This window comes from Mastomys coucha, unplaced genomic scaffold, assembly GCF_008632895.1.
Source record: "Mastomys coucha isolate ucsf_1 unplaced genomic scaffold, UCSF_Mcou_1 pScaffold20, whole genome shotgun sequence".
Taxonomy (NCBI): Eukaryota; Metazoa; Chordata; class Mammalia; order Rodentia; family Muridae; genus Mastomys; species Mastomys coucha.
Genome location: NW_022196903.1, coordinates 57,622,776 through 57,644,687, shown reverse-complemented (window position 1 = coordinate 57,644,687; position 21,912 = coordinate 57,622,776). Strand labels below are relative to the sequence as shown.

The 21,912-nt window shown below is 33.7% G+C and overlaps 1 protein-coding gene and 1 non-coding gene across 3 annotated transcripts in view; one reads left to right on the top strand and one right to left on the bottom strand.

The window, feature by feature from the left end:
* Grid2 (glutamate ionotropic receptor delta type subunit 2) overlaps positions 1-21,912 on the bottom strand; it is a 1,405,618-nt gene that overhangs the window by 1,252,953 nt on the left and 130,753 nt on the right. The window lies entirely within an intron of this gene.
* Positions 13,652-13,770, top strand: LOC116100043. The gene has a single exon (XR_004122414.1). It is a non-coding gene; the product is annotated as a 5S ribosomal RNA (ribosomal RNA).

Here is a 21,912-nt window from a genome sequence, read left to right as displayed (position 1 = left end):
ATTCTCAGCCTCTACAAGAGCAATTCATCTTCTAAAACACTGAAATATCTTCCCTGAATGCCATGGATAGAATATTTTTAGTATTCAGACATGAATATACTTTTATTGTTCTTATTGTTTTGAAAGTTTTGTTTGTTTGTTATCCAGGCTGATCTGAAACTCACTATGTACCAGAGATTTTCCTCAGTTTCTTGATGATTTGTTTGCTTCATCCCACCAAAACCTAAGAGCACAAATATGAGATGTCCTTAAGTTTGATGAAAGATTCCAATGGGCTGTCATTCCTTGGGAATCACTGACATCCTTTGAATGTATTTGATGTCCAAATGATCCTAGGTCTCTGAGTAGAATGACAGATAGCAGTAATACCTTAAGACTGTTTCAAATAAGCTAGGTGATATGTGGAAGCTCTGGGGTTCTTCTGCTTCTCATAGGTTAATAAAGAAGAATATTTCTACTGCTTCTCCCAGATTTTTAATTTATCTAATGAGATGATAAAATAAAAACCAAAAAAGAAAATCAATAATTTACCAATGAGTTTCAACAATAAGTATTTCAATATGTTTTTGACTTTGACAGGATTTTGTCAAACCTCCAGCCAAACACTCAAAATCTACCAAAGGCCATATGATAAGGAGACTTATTTTACAGCTCCAGAGTTCAAAGCCTATTGCAGCAAATATAATCTCATCAATGTCTACTAAACAGACTAAATAAAAATGCTTCAACCTCTAACACTGATCAGTGATGTTGATATTTAGGCATAGACATTTTAATTACAAGTAAATCATTCTCTTTTGGTATCATCTCTAATATTCCTAAAGTTTCTATACTTGAGCTTGAAGGATTATCTCACTACCATCCTCATGGTTCCTGTAAGAAGACTTAATTAAATAACACACATCCCTGACTCCTACCCCTCACTCTAATGTTAAAATCCCCTAGAAGATAGGTTTGTTATTAATTTTTCTCTTTAGTTTTCATGTCCTCTCTTGTAGAATCTCACCTTGTTCTGTTGCAATATCTTAGCAAATAAAGATGTCCTTTTATAATTCTGACCACTTGAGTTTGATCCCTCATACCCACTAATAGAAGGAGAGAATCAACTTGCCCCCCTTAGACTTCCACAGAAGTAAACACACACACACACACACACACACACACACACATACTCATGCACATAAATAAAAATAAAGCTTATAAATTGGTTTTTAAAAGTGAGTTTTATTTCATAGTATTAATTTTCACACAGTAAACTACCTATTTCTAATGTATTTTACGGTATTCTATTAGCAAAGGAATTTCTTTCTCCATTGTTCTAGGTACTCAAATGTTGTCTATTGATTTTTTTTCTAAACCAACTGAACTAATTTTTTATTAGATATTTTCTTTTTCTTTTAGATATTAAATGTTTTAACCTCCCTTTTAGCCCACCACTCACCACAGGTAGTGGAAAAGCAAGGATGTGGTGGAAGGAGAAAGGGTTCTGTTTAGAAATGATCCTTTGGAGCAACTCTTGTCTTTATTATCTGGAAATCTGCAAGTTAGTTCACAGGCACATACCAGCAGCTCAGATCAATTTACAAATATTTTACAGATACACTCTCCAGTTCTGTGGAGTTGGGATAGCAATCATAAATCAGAAGCTATGTCAATGCCTAGCAGAGACAGCCAGACCTCATTCTTTAGGCAAATCAGCAGGAAGGACAAGTAGGAACACCAGAAGTTCTCAACTATGCTTCTCTCAGAGAAGTAAAGATCAGCAAGCAAAGATCAGCAAAGACAGAGAGACCAACAAGCATTGCAAAGCTAGCTCTATAAGCAAGCCTAGCTCAGCCTCCATTGCTGTCCATCGAGTCCTTTTTATACTCCCTCCAAACATCACGTGTCCTCTATGAGTCTGGCCTTAGCATGGGTCTTTCCTCAGTATGTGCAACTGTCTCAGCCGACCTCACTCTTCTAATCAACCAGAGTCTGAGAAAGCTTCAAGAAACTGCTGCACTCCACTAGAAGTTTTTGGTGCGTTTCTCTCTATGGAGTCTTGGCAAATGGAGCTCAACTATGAAATGTAAGGCAGAGCAATACATATATATAGTTAGGAACAACCTTTCATCATGTGTCCTTTCACAGACATATTCTTTGTACTTTCCACAGAACATTCTTTCTCCTATTTCTGCTTAAGTGAAACATTCCTTCATGAGTCTGCCTTAGCCTTTCACTTGTGTCCACTTCAGGAAAACAATCTTTACATGTTTGCTCCAGCAAAATACTGTCCAACACAACTCACTTTCCAAAGGTCTCTTAAGTTTTTACTTCATAAGCTCTTAGTTCCAGATCCAAGATAGCTGCCTGCTGACTTGATCCCTACCATGATGGTCATGAACTCAACCACTTAAACTCAACCACAATTAAGTTTTTTTCTTTTTTATGTTGCCTTGTATTTTTTTTTTTGCATTGTATTTCTCTTCAGCACCAAAAAAGTAACTACAGAATTTATACTATGTTTTTTTTTTATATATATATTCAGTTGGAGAGTTTATTGAATGAGCATGCTGTTTGCTTTGAAAGTGTGAGAAACTCAATACTAATACCCAACATCTAGGTAAAAAATAAAGGAGTCATTTGTGCATATAATCGTAACCCTATATCTGAAGGTCAAAGATGGGTAGATCTCAGGAGCTCACTGGATATCAGACCAACTTCTGTTCTAGTGAAGACCCTGAGTCAATACATAGTGACAGAAGAAAATTCAGAAGGCACTGTTCTTGCTTCCTCATTCCCATGCAGTGTCAGGCATGCATTACATTCACACAAAAAAAAATGCTGTTTAAACACTTTCTTGGTTTCAGGAAATTCCATTTTCACTTGGTTCTTATCTAACTGGCTTATCAAATAATACTATTTAATATGTAAACTGGAAAACAGCTTTTAAAGATATATATATATATATATATATATATATATATATCTCCTTTTAAAGATATATATATATCCTTTAAATATATATATATATTCATATATGTGTGTGTGTATAAAATTTGTTTAGCTCATTTGCTTTGAAATCATGAAAAAAGAGAAACAAGAATTGTAGCATCCCTTGAGAATAAAAGTGAGTTTCAAAACTAAACATATGAAAATAATTTATGCCTAAATCTTAAAGAAAGTCAAGAGAATGCTACCTGCTTTTGTGATTTCTATTTTCACAAGCACACCTGTACTGAAGCCATATTTCTTTGGCTGAAAAGTTTAGGAATAGTTGGCAATAGCAGCTATAAATATGACTGCAAGAGTGCACCACTCTCAATGTTGCTGGTCTGCTGTGCTGCACAGACTGGTGACTATACAGAATAGAGGTTGTTGGGATGTTATTTACATATAATTCTGCTTCAATAGGCAACAGAACTTTATAGGCATGAGCTACTATGAAAGAAGAAATAGTGAGCGCAGTGCTTGTGTACAATAGACCTCTTTCTCTGCATTCACTTTTCGTAGAGAATCCTACACAGCTGTATCAACATTGTTCTAGCTTTATCACCTCTTGTGCCAAATCTTGGCTTATATTCATATTCAAAGCAGTATCCTTGTCTTGTTTACAGGATTGTCTTAACAGTCCAGCTTGACACAGTGCCTAGAATTTCTCTTAAGTGTTCAACAAATGTGAATTGAATGCTAATAGAATTAACCTATTGGCACCATTTCCTTCCTTCCATATGCTCTGGGCCACACTTGCTTTATTTCTTGCAATGAGATACTAGACTATATATTTATAAATCAGTTACTGCTTACAACAGCAATGAATATCAATTATCATTTAATACTACAACCATATATTGGAAATGCCGTAATGTATTCCTGTTGTCTTTCACTCTCAAGTCGACTAAATATCATTCTGTTTGTGCAAAGAATTTAAGGGATCATAACAGGGCTAAGGCATCTGATACTATTAATGTTTCCTATTCTATTTAGAAAAAAGAATTAGGCAATGTATTTCCATAATAAAAGAATGAGAATCCCAAATTTAAAGACATTGGTGGGCAGCATAGAACAAAAGACAAAAAAGAAAATCTTTATAATCAAATAATATTGACAGGCCTGAAGAATTACAGCTAATGGACACTGACTTTGAAAAATAGTCATAAAAATGATCCTGTGAATATAATATCCTGGTCCCAGAAGAACCATTGTTTCAAGCAATGCTGATTTTCTAGTATTCTTGAGGTCAGAAGGGCTGTAAATTTCTAGATGAACAAAATCAGGACTCAAGCAGGATTCATTCTAGTTCTAAGGAAAAGATATTACATGCCAGAGGATTCTTCATAAAAGTCAGAGTTGACTGTTCACAATCACAAGATTCAATGCTCAGAATAGCAGAAGTTCAATAACCAGAGAAGAGGAAGGTAGAAAACCAGTAGCAGTAAACGACAGAAAAGTATTGTCAGATGCAAATAGTACAGAATCTCAAATGTACATGGGATACTGTGAATGGAAAAACAAGAGAATTCAGCAAAGACATTACTAACCTTTCATTAAAAAGAACATATTTTAATTTATAATGTGCATTATCTGTATATATTTTTACATATATCCAGTTTTTGAAATGCTACTTAAATTTAGTATACAAAACATATTACCATGAACGTCCTAAATATTGTAATCGATGTTCAAATTCAAGTATACTAATATACAGAACCAAACAAGCAAAAAACAAAGTATAAGAAAAAAAGAATATATTGCAAATAACTTGTTTTTAGATGGAGAGCTATCACTAATTATTTGCACCCAAAACATTCGAGAGGGCAGGTAACCAAACCCAGTAGTGTACAAGAAATTCAAACTATTAATGAAATAATATTAATGCCCATAAAATGGGAAAGATCAAATAAAAGGTAAAGAGTAAGAGCTGTAAAAGGAAAACAGGTGAATGGTCAAGGCTGAACTTTGGAACCCTGAGTCAATCAACACATTCAATATGAGCATCAGATCCTCTGTAACCATTCATAATATATTTTGTAAACTTCCCATCATAGTTTTTTAAAAAATAGAAGAATAGCTTCCCTCAAAATCAATTTGTCATAAGCAATGGTACTTCTTGAAATAGAAGAAACTGTGACATAAACACTTATTCATCACCTTTAAGAGAAAAAAAATTAGATTGTTAAGATAGAAGTAAATAGAAAATAAGAACTAAAATCACATAGTAAACCCTTTAGAGAAACACATGGCAACCATGTGTAACATACACATGCCTGAATAGGTGTGAAGAACTAGGTGTGTCGAAGCACAGAGTACAATTTCTCACTTCTTTTCAAACAGCAGAATGGGCAGACCATGACTCAGGAAAGGAGACAATGATGGTTAATATCCTCAAAAATGTAATAAGTAGTAACTTACTGTTTCAATGCCATTTGAAAGACATAGATCTTTCCTCAAAGGAAAAAAAGACATATTTTATTCTAGTATACACAAGTAACCATGGCCCAGAAACACAGATTTAAATTACTCCCAATTCCATGATCCAATGTGAAGACAGTTACATAGTTGTAAATATTAAAGAAAAAGTAAGTCAGGGCAAGTTTAAAATACACTGGTGAGTATATCAAAGAGGCAGGTGCATTAAGATAAGTAGGTTTTGTTGTTGTTTTGTTTTTGTTTTTGTTTTTGTTTTTTTGTTTTGTTTTTTGCCTAACAGATTATCTGTTGGTACTCTTAGTGTCTACATTGTAGGAATTTGGTGGTTTGCTAAGCTAACCTATTTCACCAATTCTTATTTTGTAATCTCTAGGTTTTATCTCTGACATAGATTTGGGAAGGAATAGCTTTTCATTGGGCTAAAGTAATCCTCAGTTAAGGTGTAAGGCTGTGTACCTACAACATTCCAAACTTTCCACATCATTGACATTTTGACTAGTCAATCAGTCCTTGTAGACACATTTTCTCTCCATGAGAGCTCACAGCAGAGTTCACAAACCAGTAATTATAAAGAAAAATTATCTAGTGAACATGAGATCCACATATCTTCATTATATCTTAGTTCTTCGAACTTGATCGTTTGTGTCAGAAAAACAAAATCATACTACAGTGGACCTTAAATTTGTTTTTTAGCTTCACTCTTCTAAGTAAGTCCCAAGGAGTAATTGTGTGCTCATGATTTTCACTGATTTTAAGCCTAATGCTAATTGTATATCCATGCTGCAATACTATATGAGGGTGATTATGTGTGCATGGTGAAGAAGAGGACATTGGATGTGATTGCTGGGAAAGCATGTCTTGTTCATTTATAGAACTCACTGAGAAAGGGTATCACCAAAGTTGTGTAAATGAATGATGCTTCTCATTCAGCTTCGCTGTACTCTCTGACCTTTCAAAGGTTTTCTATAATAGTACAATTTGGATTTTTGATTCTGTTACATTTTATTGATTTATCTGTATTTTGCCCATGAAAACCAATTAAAACAAGTTTAAATGAAATATCCGTGGAATTTTCTGGTAAAGCAAAGAGAAGGTTTTATGATATGGACACATTTATTTGCCTGTGTTTATTTTTTTTATATTACTTTGAAAACAATTTTAAATAGACCCCTTTCATCCCTATCCAAATCCATCCTCTATGTCCCCCTATGCAAGTTTTCCAATTGCTCCTTATTCTCAAATTCAATCTATTTTCTTCTATTATTTTTCATATATATATATATATGAGCCACTAGTATGCATATAAATGTGTACGTATTTGTACAAACCAGTGAATTTATTTTTGTTATATTTGTGTGTACATAGTTTCAAAGCTGACATTTGTTGATAATAAATTAGGGGGCTCATGCTTGAGAGATGTTAAGTCTCCCTCCTCCAGCAATTATCAGATGCCTGTAGTTCTATGTTTATGTGTTGGATATACTCCAACTTGAACTTTTGTTTTCCCTTCTACGTTAGTATATCTATTTATATTATTATTATTCAGTTCCCGACACTCATTCACAACAGCATGAAAAACAATAAAATATATTAGAATAAATCTAACAGAGGAGGTAAAGACCCATATAATGGAAGCTTTGAAGAAACAAATTGAAGAAGAGACTAGGAAATGACATTTGTGTTTATACACTTCTAGAATTAATATGAAAACAACCATCATAACAAAACCAAAGAAACTGATAATATTGATGATCTTAAACTTTCTATGCATTTGGCATTTTCTCTTTACAAAATCCATGCCTTTTCCTTTGTTTTATATGCATATTTGGTAAATGTATATGTAGTTTTAATTAGCTGCCATAATGTCCAATGTTCTCTCTTATTACCAATAAAATGTTGGTTTACTATATATGGGCTTCTAAACTTTACCATACTTTGAAATTCTGCTGTAAGCAGACACTGAATTCATTCTGTGGTGATCATTTTTAATTCAAACTTTATCCTTGTATGTTGTTAGAAAGACAATAAATGTACTTACTATGTCATTGTTGATGTGGGGTTCTTACTACTTCTCCTCTATCCCCTTCTTGCCTCCCTCCCCTTCTTCACTGACTCACTTCCTTCTGTAGAGATCAGTTTAAATTTATATTTTGATCATCACTGAACTTGTATTAATCTAAAGTATTCTTAAATTCAAGCTTGCAGTAAATGTTTTTTATTCATATTTCCTACATAAGTTTTAAGAAGTGACTGAGGAGGCGATAAAAATTTCATTCTCTGAAATAAAATAACAATTTTACATGTCAGAATTCTCTCCCATAATTATCAAATGTGTTAAATGTCTATACTAAATTTAAATACTGAATATGTATGGAAAAATGCTTCAGTTTTGAATGTAATATAATAGAAGCTAATGGGAAGATTCCAGAGGTAACCAAAACCAAAAACAGGAAAGAGAACTCTCTAGAGAAGCATCCATGGTAATGTACAGCAAAGATAAGAGGAGGGGGAATTGTCTATAATACACTGACTTTATAAAACATTTTTCCTAAAAAAAATCTCTGCTGAAATTTAAGATGGCATGTTATTACAAACTTGCTGAATAAAGTAATACTGACAATGTTTTCTGGAGTGAATTATAAATCTGTAATATGAAGAAAGCAGTTGTGTGATATCTTAATATATTGATATATGCTATATATTAATATAATAGCAACATGTGTCATACAGACCCTCTGTATTTCCCTTCTGTTTGTTTGGGTGTGTATGTATGTGTGTGTGTGTGTGTGTGTGTGTGTGTGTGTGTGTGTACCTAAAATATTCAAACTAAGATTTTAAATATATATGTGATTTAAAACATATTCATATTATTCACATGTTTATATATGTCTATACATATATACATATATGAATATGTGCTTTCATATAGCTAAGGCTGGTGTTGAACAACATCTAGATTTTTTGTTCCAGGGACCTTCCTTTAGTTTCTCCAACCTGGATAAACTAAACAGTATACACACAGATGGTGAAACCTTATGTTATGCTCCTCTGACAAGATTAGCTTCATTAAAATGAAAATTAGCTTCCACCTGCTAAATGTGGTTTGGCACCTACTAAGTGGCATTCCCAGGGAAAAAAATCAAAAAGCCTTTTTTAAAGCCTGAAAATTATTTTGAAGCATCAGGTGCTTATCTCAAGGATATTTTTCTTCAATGTAAATAGCAAACAAAGAAAAGCAATCATCTCCCTATATCTATTGCTTTTATTTGTTAAAAGATTAAAATTAAGCTGTGAACAAAGGCTTACCAAGAGATTTATTACTTCCTTAGGCAGAAGACCAAAGAGAGAAATTTGATGTTAATTATTTACTTCTGAATGAACTAATAAAGACAAATATCTGAAGAGCTGATGGTAAAGCTTTTATAATTTGAACAGGTTAATGAAAAAGCAAAGATATTTGAAGCACTCAGACAGAATGACCACATGTACATGATACCCAGGGAAAATAACAGTGAATCTGTGTGTATATTCCTAATTTTAGCTGCCTTTTAGTTCATTCTCACAATAAAAGCCTGCCAGTATTTACTATCCTCTATAATCACATGTTCCCTCAACAAGAAACTATAGTCCATATCCTATTTTTCTCATAAATAAACTCACTGGGGATCTATACAAGGAAAGAAAAGTAGATAACCTGAAGTCATTTTTGTTATAGTTTCAGGGATGGTTTTCATACTTCTATTAGAATCAGATGAATGAAGTCCATTGTTCATGGTGAGGTCTCCTTCACTCTCTTTCCACCCATTTCTACCAATGATTTGCACAAGGTCTAAGCAACTGCACTGTGTGCTTTGTGCTTTTCAGATTCTTGTAGACTAAAGTATTTTCAGACAAAAAAAATGTAACTAGAAATGTAGGCATAGGACAAAAGAAACCATGGCTAATGTGTGGGAGGCAGTGTCTTCAGAGTTAATGAAACATTAGCACAGTTACCATAAACATCAATTGTTGAGAAAAGTAATAGAAATTCGTAGTACATGTTAATGATTATTTTCAAAACAATAAACATTAATATGAAGGATATACTATACATATATATATATATATATAGTTACTTTTAGCAACTGAAAAAGGTACATATTTTTTTTTCAAAATAATTTTTGTTCATAATGTCTTTTCTCAGTTTTGAAGACATAAATTTATCCATATATTTTAAGTTAAAAAAATTTTAAACCCTTTATGTGATAATGTTAGCTTCTAGATCCATCCATCCCTAGCTGGAGAGCTATTAACAGTTCTTTGCTGATGGGAGGATAGGGGTCAGCTTTCTATGTGAGTGCAGCTCTTGTGAAGTTAACATGTTCAGATAGAAGGACATGCACCACACAATATTTGAGTAGGACAAATTGAACTTAATGGAGGAGAAAAAGACACAATGTGGGTTGGGATGGAAAGAGGCTGGATTCAGGAACAGTTGGCAAGGGGGGTATGATTAAAACACATATGAAATTCTCAAGGAAACAACATAAAGAAGTTCATAAAACTATGTAGTTGTCATTCCATATACCATGTAGTTGAGAATGAAAGTCTATTCAGACTCTCTCAGCAATATAAAATGTAAACTAACATTGTTTAATGTTAACAACAACTAAAGCACCTGGAAGAAAGATCTGGGGGAGGAAACAACCATTCCATGAAAGTATTTCTCACTTGAATTTTCCCAATTATAAACATTTTGAACTTATTATACTTATAAATTTTATATGTGGTAGCAATAACTAGTAGAAAAGATGGGCTCACCTCATTCAGATTCCAAGGGTCTAGGGGACATTTATCTCTTTAAATATGTTTCACAGTGTAGAGACTTCACTTGATTTCTCTAAATTTTCCAACATTTTTAACTCATGCCGGAACAGCTTGACTATGTCAATCCTATTTATCTCTGTCTACTACCTATTGCTGAGTAAAATTAATCATTCACTATCTTCAATCATTTCAGCAAATGATTGAGGCCCCAGGGAATGGGGAGGTCTGATGAAGTGAGGAGGTCTGGTGGAGTGGTGAATAGAGTATGTGGACATCCTCTTGGAGATGGGGTGTTTGAGTGGAAAGAGTTATGGGATGTGGAATGGTCAGAGGCAGACCGGGAGTGGGATGAAGACTGGACTGTTAAAAAGAAAAAGTATTAATAAATAAAAAAAGAAATGATCAGCAACAGGCCAGAGTCCCAGAGGTTAAGGACACATAAGACTGCATCAAGCTCTTCTGAGCAACTGGAAAGTTCCATCATTAAAACAAAGAATATTTCATATGGAGAGCAGTAGAATTTCAGGCTTTCTCTGCTTTGTTCGATACATTAACAACTCACCCAATAGCACTAAATAAATGATGATGAGGTAACCCAGTAAAGACATCTAACAAAACAAAAATAAATACAAAACACACCTGAATTCATGTACTCTAGATACAGAAATTTGTCTTCCAAAATACTTTAGGAGAGTTCTGAACATCCTGTTGAAGATGAGTTGTTAGGCTACAGAACCATTTTTTTTTCAACCAAAGTGAAATAGTAGCATTAATCTTTAAAAATGTACTCAACTTGGATCCAAACTGTTGTTACAGTTATCAAAGATAACTGATGTAAATCTTTACCAAACTTAATTTAAGTCAGAATGCTGCATGTATGGCTTCATATGCTATGCCTTATATTTCTGACGATCAATCTGAGAGGCTTTGCATTGCACATTCTAGATCAACAGAGGCATTATTTACAGAGTCCCCAGAGAGACATGCAGTATTTCTTCATCTGATTACAAATGAAATGATGGGCACTACACAGAGAATTACATGATATAAAATATGGTCCTGTGTTCTACGTTTGTATATATGAAAGAATTCTCAGAAGATAGAGATGATATCTAACAATCACTGAGATGTAATCCTTCCCTAAACATTCATTAATATATACTGGTATGTGTTAATACAAGTGTATGACCTATACTGAGAATAAACATGGTTAAATATTTAGAAATTTAACAAATACTTTTCTTTCAAAATAGAATTTACTCATACATTTTAGAATATACTTATTGCAAATTGTAAGGACTAATAAAATTATCTTTTTATATTGGAGTTCAAAAATCTAAAACTTTAGATTCTGATATAGGATGACCTATGGAAAGTCCTTTCATGTAAAAAAAAAACTCTTCATTAATTTTAATATGATGATTATTAAAATTTAGGAAAAAGTTAAATCTATGTTTTGGAAAAAACAAAGCCATTGATGTTGTCTAACTCAGATATCCAAATGGTGATTTATATAATAAAATGACACAAAGAAATGCTAGAAATGCTAGAAATGCTTCACATCAATTGAAGAAACTATTCAATAATTAATACACACATATTTTTATCTCTAATATAAATATAGTATGTTGAGATCAAATGCTTTCCTCTTTCATCCTCACTACCCACACACATTTCAGCACACATAAACACACAGATTAAAGTGTGTACTAAAACACATACAGACATACCTATATAGTATACATATACACCCAGAGGGATACACATTATGCATATACATGCACACACACACACATAAACACACACACGCACACATGCACATGAGCACACACACACACACACACACACACACACACACACACACACACACTACAGAAGAATAGAGAAACCCACCAGAAAGGGTCAGACTTCTGTTCTATAAGTAAAGACTCTAAGTTTTGAAGCATTTGCATCAGTGAACATTACAAATGGAAATCTAGCTAAGACTGTGTTCTCTGAAAGAATCTTAGTATAAGACACAGTGCAAAACAAAGTAGATGACAGAGGGGCATTAAATATATAGCCATAAAAATATTTCACAACTTTGTTACATAAACAGAGCAATCAGAAAGCATTCAAAACCACTATAAGGAAAACACTACAATGTACAAGTTCTCACATTATTAATTTAAATTAAAAGCAAAGGGCAAAAAAGGAAAGAAAATGCTAATGCTGTCACCAGGATCAGTCTATAGATCCTGTAAACCAATCTTATGATAGGAGACAAAGCTAAGCTGAAGGTAATAGAAATATAACACAGCAAGTTTTAAGGTATTGAATTCAACACAAAGCTCAATCTAAAGAAAACAGAGGACTTGAGTTGCTGAAGCTGCAAGATGGAAATTCAAGTTAATTACCTAACCCACTTAAAGTCATCTATATGTAGATGCATAGATGGCATTTACTCAAAATATATCTTATGTAAAGTGTTTTACTTTTGATGTACAATTACATTATTTCTCCCTTTCGTACCCTATCTTCAAGCCCTCCCACAGGCCATCTTCATTCTCTTTCAAATCCATGGCCTCCTTTTTCATTAATTGTTATCTGTTAATTTACAAATAAATGTTTCTGATGACTCAGTCAGATGTGGATTCATCTTTCTCTTATTATCAGCTATGATTCAACAAAATATTCAAGGGTGACTGTACAGAGAGAATGATTCATTTCTGCACTGTAATCATGTACAGTTTTATAAATGCAGGCTTGGGGCCTGCATAAGTCTTTATTTCCTAGGAAGGAGGAAAGACACCAGGAAGAAAAAGGACTAAGAAAATACTCGCCAAATATCTGCCACCACAGTCTTTCCCACTGCAGTCTCTTACAGTTTCACTGTTGGATAGAATGTGTGTTTTCTATTTCGGTCTCGTAGGTATGAATTATTTTTCCTACTGCACAGTAAGATGATGCAAAGCAGGTACCATTACTTATACTTTGAATATGTTTCCTTTCCTACTTAGCAATATTGAGAACATAAGAAACACCAAAATGCCATTAAGAGTTCCAGCTTTCTTTGGGAATACTGGAGCAGGTACAGCCTGTGAACTATATCATCAGTTTCATGTTGAGAAGAGCTGTGCCATGAGGTCTTTTTCACATGCTGAAAATTCAGTATTTATCCTTTGTAAATGATAACTTCCTACAATATCTATTCCTCACTTCTGCAGGATAGCACAGATAGTCACAATTACAATGGTACAATAAATTTTAATGAAAGCTACTCATTTAAAAATACTGCAAAAAAGAATATGACTACTTCTTACTCAGATTAAGAAAGACCCTGGGCCAATGCGTAGCTTAGCCCTCGACAGTATTTCTTTTGTTTCACTATTTTTCACTTGAGAAACTTCTAAGTTTTTTAGTCTTTCTTTGAGGTGTCATCAAAGATTCTACCCAAGTCTACAGCCATACCACCCTGAACGCGCCTGATCTTGTCTGATCTCAGAAGCTAAGCAGGATTGGGCCTGGTTAGTACTTGGATGGGAGACCTCCTGGGAATACTGGGTGCTGTAGGCATTAAAATAAAAGATGCTACCAAGATAAGGAAGATCTACCTAAATATAGGGTACAGCATCAGAAATGTAATAGGCAACCAATGAAGACCAGAATTTGTTGGTTTTTTTCTCATTCTTCATTTATACAAAGCTTTAGTTAATTCTACTTACCTACCAACCTCACTAACTAACATATATATATATATATATATATATATATATATATATATATATATATATATTATAAACCAGAACATGTTAACTAGGAACACTATGAAACCTACATATGGCCAAAACTACAAAATATATCTATATATTTATTTGTTAGTTCACCAAATCAAATTAGAAAGAGAATATTGTGTTGGGAGGAAATTCCTGAAAGGTTTATCACTTCGTCAGTGGCATCTGCACATGCCACTCCATGAGATGTGATAAAGTAAGAATTTTTAACTAGTATGAATTTATGTGAAATCAAAATAAGCCACAGGTATAACTGAAATCAGAAGTCTTAATTAGTAGAGGAGGGATTTCTATAAAAGAAGCATGCTTCCAAAGCTCAAAAGCCAAATCAGCACTATGCTCATTAAATGGTCTTGCTTATAATCTCTATAGTTTCTCAAAGCTGCTAACCTTGATCTAGAAGTTTAAGCTGAACTAAATTTTAACTGTAATATTCTGTCTCTTCTGATCTTGAATAAAACTCTAGTCAACTGCTGTTTTCCATCGCTGACTTTGTTTAAAAATTGATCTTTCCTCTCTACCTTCTAAAGCCTTATTATTTAGAATCAACATGCAGTCTCCAATGTTTCAAAAAGTTTTCTTTGAATATGCATCATGTTGTGTTTTAGTACAGAGAATCCTTGGTTTATTTGTTTCAGCTGCAGCACTTATTAAAATGGATTAATATTTGGGATTCTAGAGGTCAGAATGATATTTATTTATACTATTTGCACTATTTGTAGAAAAGAAATTCCAGTTCATTCTGCAGAAGGCATCCCTCTTCCTCACTTTGGCTCCTTTGGGGAATTCCAAACCTCATTGTTTCAGTTCCAACAGCTGTGATGTGGGTTTTACTGCTAAGATTCATCTTGGACTGCATCTTGGAATCACTCTTTTATCAGAAGAAATCACAATGTTTTATCTCCAAAGACTATATGCCTAAGTAGTGAGACACAATCTACACAAAGCTCTTTACAAACTAGTGTAAATTAAAGACTCATGACTATGATTAGTATAAATAATTGAAAACACTGACTATTACAATAATTATCAATCAAAATGTTCTATAAAAGTTTGTGAATTTTCCTTCAGATACACCTATCATGTCCTTTCACAATGTGAGTAAAAACCTAAAAATAATGCATACACATAGAATTTTGGTAGTACATATGGGAAGAAAGAAAATAAGTCTTTTCGTAACTGACCTACTTATGTACATTTTTCACATTTATCATGTTTACTAATCTAACCTATGATCCAGTAATTATTCTTACATGCAAGTTTCCAGCCTTCGAATCACTCAAAACTATTTCTGCTACTGTAGAACACTGTCTTGTGTGTTTGGAAATGCCCATAAGGCAACCAGCAGCTTAGCGCCCTGTGGTGCTACTTCTTTTCTGTTGCTAGGTCTCTACCTGTGCTTGAGAGACCTTTAAAAGATTTCAAAAGCATTTGTCTTTGAGGTAGCACAAGGTTCCATTCACTAAGAAGGAAGAACTCCCTAAACATGGGATATCAGAAATGTTGAGAATCAGGTGGAAAAATATAAAGGGAACAGTTTTTTAGCATGAGCATTCCCTTTGGCTCACTGTTTCATGGGAGTCTAAAGCGAGCAGCATGTCATTCAAATTTTGCCTTGATTATTGAGGAGTTAAATCCATTCATAAGTAATTTAAAAATGAGTAGGTCCTCCTCTGGGAAATTTCTTAAATCCCAAGCTGCTGGCTCAGGGGTGTTCTAACACCACAGAGCTATCTAGCCATGTAACACTGCTACCCTGAGCGCCAAGTATCTGACCAGAACTAAACTCTGGTTGGCAGAACTGTCTTCATTTACTTAGGTTTTTTTTTTATCTGAATGTCAAAGAACACATCCCTGGACACTGCCTGAAGAAAGGCTCACACTAAGAGTGGCTCAGAACTACACACACGCTAACCTGGGCAGTTGTCTTTCACTTTCCAGAAAATTACACAAATAAGAAACTCTACTGAACAAGTTATCTTTCAAAATGGAGATGCCTGCAGCACATCACGGCTGTAGATGGCACCCAGCACTTCTGAGCTGTAAGAAAGTACTTTATCTTTTTGTCTAAATTTGTAATTCATTCCCTTTCTGTCAGCCCTATATGTGCTGCCTTATGGTTAATCTACTATAGCTGTATTGTTCCAAATCACTTTTATCCCAGAATAAGGTTGTCAGAGGACTCCACACTGAAGTTTCTAAAGCCAGGACCCCAAATGTATCTTTCTTCTTCAAATTGCTTCTCTTGAGTAACTGCCACAGCAAGGGAATTCTTCCTAGCACACCTTTATCTCTGCAGGAACCTGCAGAGACTCCTCCAAAGTTACTGAGCATGACTTACACTGTTTTCACTGCACTTTGGCAAAATACTCACTTCACATATTTGTCTGGTCGATTGATAATTTCTAAAAGTCTCATGGCATCTTGGAAACCTCATTGAGAAATCTGTTTTCCCTCCGTTTGGGGACTAGTGTTAATGGACCAGAATTAATATCAGCTTTGATCAACAAACTACAATTATTTAGCAAAATTATCTCGATGGCATTCTCAAACATAAAATAAGACATACTAATTTGATCAACCTTAAGTTTGTCCCTTTAAAGAGGATGTCTGACTCAAAACATTCAATTGAACTTCACCAATGTTGGGCTCAGACTTTGTACTAGCCATATGAGTTGGCCAGTAAGTGTGCACAGACTTATAGATATATAAGGAAGTTTCTCAAAACAGTCCATGGAGTGATACAAAACCTCTGGCCTGGCATTTTCCTTATTTATTTTATTTATTAATTTGGATTTCTGAGACAATTTCTTGCTGTACAGTCAGCCTGTCTGGAACTCCATATATAATAAAGGAGACACATCTGTATATAGGCTGGCCTCAAACCTGTAGCAATCCTCCTGCATCAGTCTCTCGGGGACCAGGATTATAGGCATAAGCCACTGTGACTAAGTTTAACTTTCATTTTATTATTAAAAACTAAAAGCAAATACCGCCAAATAAATGTGATGGCAAATGGAAGTAACATTAGTAATAATAATATTTACAAAGTACTACACTAACTCATACATTTTAGAAAAGAAAGAATTAATTACCACATAGTTCCTTTCAAATTCTTTTTACTCTTAATATACTAATCTTCACCAAATTGTGCCATGTTTTCACAGAGGTCATGACAGCCTTTCTATATTGCAAATGTGACACTAAACAAGGTACTTCTTTAGGTTTCTTACTGAATTGCCAGCTATTTTTGCCACATGACAGGTGTGATATAAAAAAAAAAGTTGGCAACAATCTTCCTTAGGTTATGGTTAGATGTGAGACTCTATAAAAAAAAAAAACCTAGAAATTAAAGCTTTTAATTTGCCTCAGAATTCCCCTTGTGTTAAGGAATGTGCATAGCAAACACAGAGTTTCTATGTTATCCAAAAGTGTTAGCATAACTCAATTGGGTCAACTATTCATGTAGACATGTAACTAATTCTGCAATATTGTTTTAGGCTGCAGAAAAGCTGTAAAAATGAGAGAATTATTTCAAACTTTTATGATGCATATACATTTCCTATCATCATGCATTAATAATGAGCATAACAGAGTAAATATGAGATAAAGTGTTTGTATCTCTTCTTCATACAATTGGTCTAAATTCTCTTCTTCATACAATTGGTCTAAATTGCTTTTTCTTTTTCTGCAAAACATAGTACTATAAACAGTCTTTTTTCAAAGAAGATTCTAAAGGGGCATGAATGAAAGATTGAAAAAGTTCCCTCATAATTTGAGTTAACTAATGTTCATATTTTGTGTATCTCATTAGTGATGAATGTATTAGTTCTGTTTATTCTGTATTTGATAATTAAAGTATCCAGTCATTTCTTGCTTACTTCAAAGTGTAAGATTTCAACGATGCCTACACTGCTCTGAAGTTATGCTTACTACTCCTGAGAGTTCAGAAAATGAGATGCTAACAGAAATATATATATATGAGAGTCTTCAAATATAGAGAAAATTTAAAATAGAGAGAACTGAAATTTTTCTAAAATTTGTGGGATAAAATGATGTTTTTAAAGAAGCAATATTTACATAGGTAGAAAGTAAAATACTGTAATGGTTTGAGTCAGAGAGGACTACACTGGACTTAATACCATCCCAAAGATATAACTGGACCCTACTTTATACAAACTGTGAAGGTTACTTGACTTACAAAAGAAGGACGCACATAGATGTAATCACAGCAAGAATCTAGAGAGAGGACACTCATCCTAAATCCATCAACAAAGAATCACACTGAAGACAGAACTGAATCATACTGGCTACAAGTCAAAGGGTATCATCTGAGTGGGGAGATGCAGGGCAAAGCCTGATATGATTCTTGCAAACAAACCCATAAGATTGGCAGATGCACATGCAAAGTGTAACTGGAGATTTGTCTATGGTAATTGTTGTGGCAACATCAGTTGCCTTAGAACCAAATGTGTATTTCCTCATTTTCTGTTTTTTGTGTGTTTATTGGTTGGTTGGTTATTGGCTGGCAGGTTGAACTGGTCTTATATGTATGAGTGGTGTGTGTGTGCACGTGTGCGTGCGCGTGTGAGTGTGTGGGTGTGTTCATGTGTGCAGGAATTTGCATGCATGTCGGCCCAGGTGGGTGATGTACATACACATTTGAGTACTTATCCTAGAACCTAGAGACTAACTGCCTGTGGCTTCCTCACTTCCTCACTGCTATCCACTTTATTGAAGTCAGGGTCTTTCACTGAACTGAGAGCTAGCCAGCTCCAGCTAGTCTACCTAGTTAGACTGGCCCAGAATTCTCTGCTATTTCCTACTGAGCTTTAGAATTTCACAATTTCAATAATATTTCTTTTACCTGGGTTCTATGAGAGACTAGGAGTTATGACTCAGTGGTACTGGACTTGCCTAGAAAGTCTGGGCACTAGATTCAATCTTCAGTAATACATGGCCTCTATGGAAATGAAATGTAGTCTCAAGTTTGCATAGCAAATACTTCATTCAACAAATATCTCCTGGACCTCCTGATTTCTTGATAATGAAGATGATTCCCAGTTTTGGATATTTTTTCCTACTAAAGTGGGAAATGTTAAAGCAGTTTAATATAATCATGATAGATTGATTTCTATTCACACATGCTATACCACTTAAGAAAATAAAAGTTATATCTGAGTATTTGAAACTGTTATAAACACTGGCCATTTCTTTCAACCAAAACATTTTTAATAGACTTTATACTGACTACTTCTACTTCCATTTGCATTTGACAGATACTAATATTATAACTCAATTTACATTAATAAATTTGCAATAGTAAACAAGTGTTTTATGAAATCTAAGGGATGGAGTTACTTTATAAAAATACTAAATATACTATGTATTTGGGGAAAAAGAGAGAAAAACTCAAAGTAAATATATCCTTATATAACAAAAGTAATATCAAAATCTATTAGAAAATATTACACTAGGATTTATAGAGCTTCAAAGAATATTGACTACTCAGTAAGTTAAATTTATTAAACTTCGTATTTTATATTTTTCTGGGTATGCTATTTCACCTCAGTAAGGTGTGCCTAACTACCCCATCTCTAGTGTCTTCAAAGATCAATGTAAATCCCTTTTATTCAGAAACTTGATCCTGCACAATTTCAGGCACAGCAATCCCATTCTGAGTTGATTAACTTGTGTCACTTGTCAATTAGCAGAGTAACCCCTATTTCAACAATTAAAGTTATAAAAGGCCGTCAGTCACCCCTTGAAAAAGAAGCACATTAAATTCATTAGCTCTAACTATTTTAAAAATCTGCCTCAAATTTTCTGTGAACTTATGACAGGCCAATGCTTCAGCTTTTTCACAAGTGAAATAATGAATATAATTCAATCTATTTTGTAATACCTACATGCTAATTAAAATAAGACAAAATCTTATATATTATAAATGTATACTATATATGTATTAACTGGCTAATCTAGTTAATGCATCACAACTTAAAAACATATAAATATTTATTTGGATGACTCACTCTGAAGAAAGAAATTTTACCATTAACTGTATGGTTCAGTGTATATTAATATACTTTAGAAAATATAATAATAGCAGGGATTCTGTCACCTCTATATTTCTTAATCAATATAAAATTGTTCCATAGCTTATATAGACTATATTACAACTGGCTTATTAAATGGAGCCATGATCATAACTCAAGCATTATACTTGAAACCCTCCTCTTCTAAAATCAGTATTGATCAATAATAGCTACATATATTCCATATTGCATGACCTTTCCCCCTGGTTCATACAACATCTAACCTTTTCTTTATGATTTCTGACACAAAAGGAAATTGGGAATTCTTACACAGTCAAAGAAGCTTTCAAGATATGAGTTTGCTGCTGGTCTTAGAGTTAGAGCTACCAGAAACTCCAGTAAGGAGAAGATGACAGAAGTTAGTTCCAAATCTGTAACTGTGTTTGGTAATTGAGAAGAAAGTAAGGAAATATCTGTGAAGGTGAAACAGAAATAAAGAAGTGGGAAAAATGACTTAAACTCATTCTCTGAAATGTGTCAAAGTATGTCATTCCCTTAATAATATAATGGACTACAGCTTGCAAGCAAAAACTGTTTGATGCTTTTCCACTGGAAATCCAGCCCCTGTGGAACATATTCATATGAACTATCAAGGAAATATACAAAGTGTTATCAACTAAAGAATCTCTGATGGGAATATGATCATATAATTTATGCTATTTAAGAAATTTCAAGTGAAGTCACTGGCTAGATGTATAATGATATTTAAAGCATAGATCAAGTTTCCTCCAATCAATACATGCATGAGTCATTCATTAAGATCTGCAATTCATGCTATTACAACATTTCATCACGGGATAATAAATTGATAACTGCGAAGGATGCCAACAGTGGCTTTTCAGGAATAAGCTTAGATATGAAAATCCACCTGTTAGATGAATAAAGCCTTTAATGTTTCCAAAAGCTCCACTGTAAAGCTTTCCTTGCTCAACACTAATATATAATTTACATATTAGGATTTAGTGCATGAAAGAATTTGCTATTAAGACATAGCACATGGAAGACAAGGCAGTTGAGGATATGAGAACTGTCTGAATAAGGAGGGACTATTATGTAAATGAGAGGTGTTGCAAATGGATTACCGTAGGAACCTGACCCTGTGGAACTTGGTGGAAGGCAGTAGTTGATCGCATTTCATTTATATTGTAAATAGATTCTTCATCAATTAGATTTCATGATCAACATATATTTGTTGAGAATATACTATTTCAAGCATATATTCTTATCAGAGAATAACTCAAAACATAACATACTATTATATTCATATCCAAATCTATATTGATATACATCATATATTTATATGAATGTTAGTGCATTCACTTTTGTTTTAAAATGATTTCTTGAGAACTATAATTTTCAGTTTTCTTCTAAAATAATTACAATATATATTAAAATCAGAGGTGGCTCAAGGCACTATGACACCTAAGGAATACCTAAAATAGATATGTACATTATGCTCATCTGCCACAGAAGAAGAGAGGGAGATAAACGGTGAGTAGAATGCATGGATTCCCATATTAAACGTATTCAGCTATGAACTGACACAATCAAGCATGCTGTCTCTGCCTCAGTAAGCACAGGAATAGGATTTGGAAAAGCTACAGTGAGCCAGACAGTGATACGCTAAAACTAGGTCACTGGAAACTGAATCTTTATATTTCAAAGATGTGTCAGTATAGGTATTTGAAATGAAATAACTTGATTTTATATTTAGATTATAATGTTGCAGACAGTGACGTTTAGAAAGGTTAGCAATTGAAATGCTAGGTATCCATGCATTTGGAATCATAGTGCCTATTAAAAAAAAAACAAAAACAAAAAACAATTAC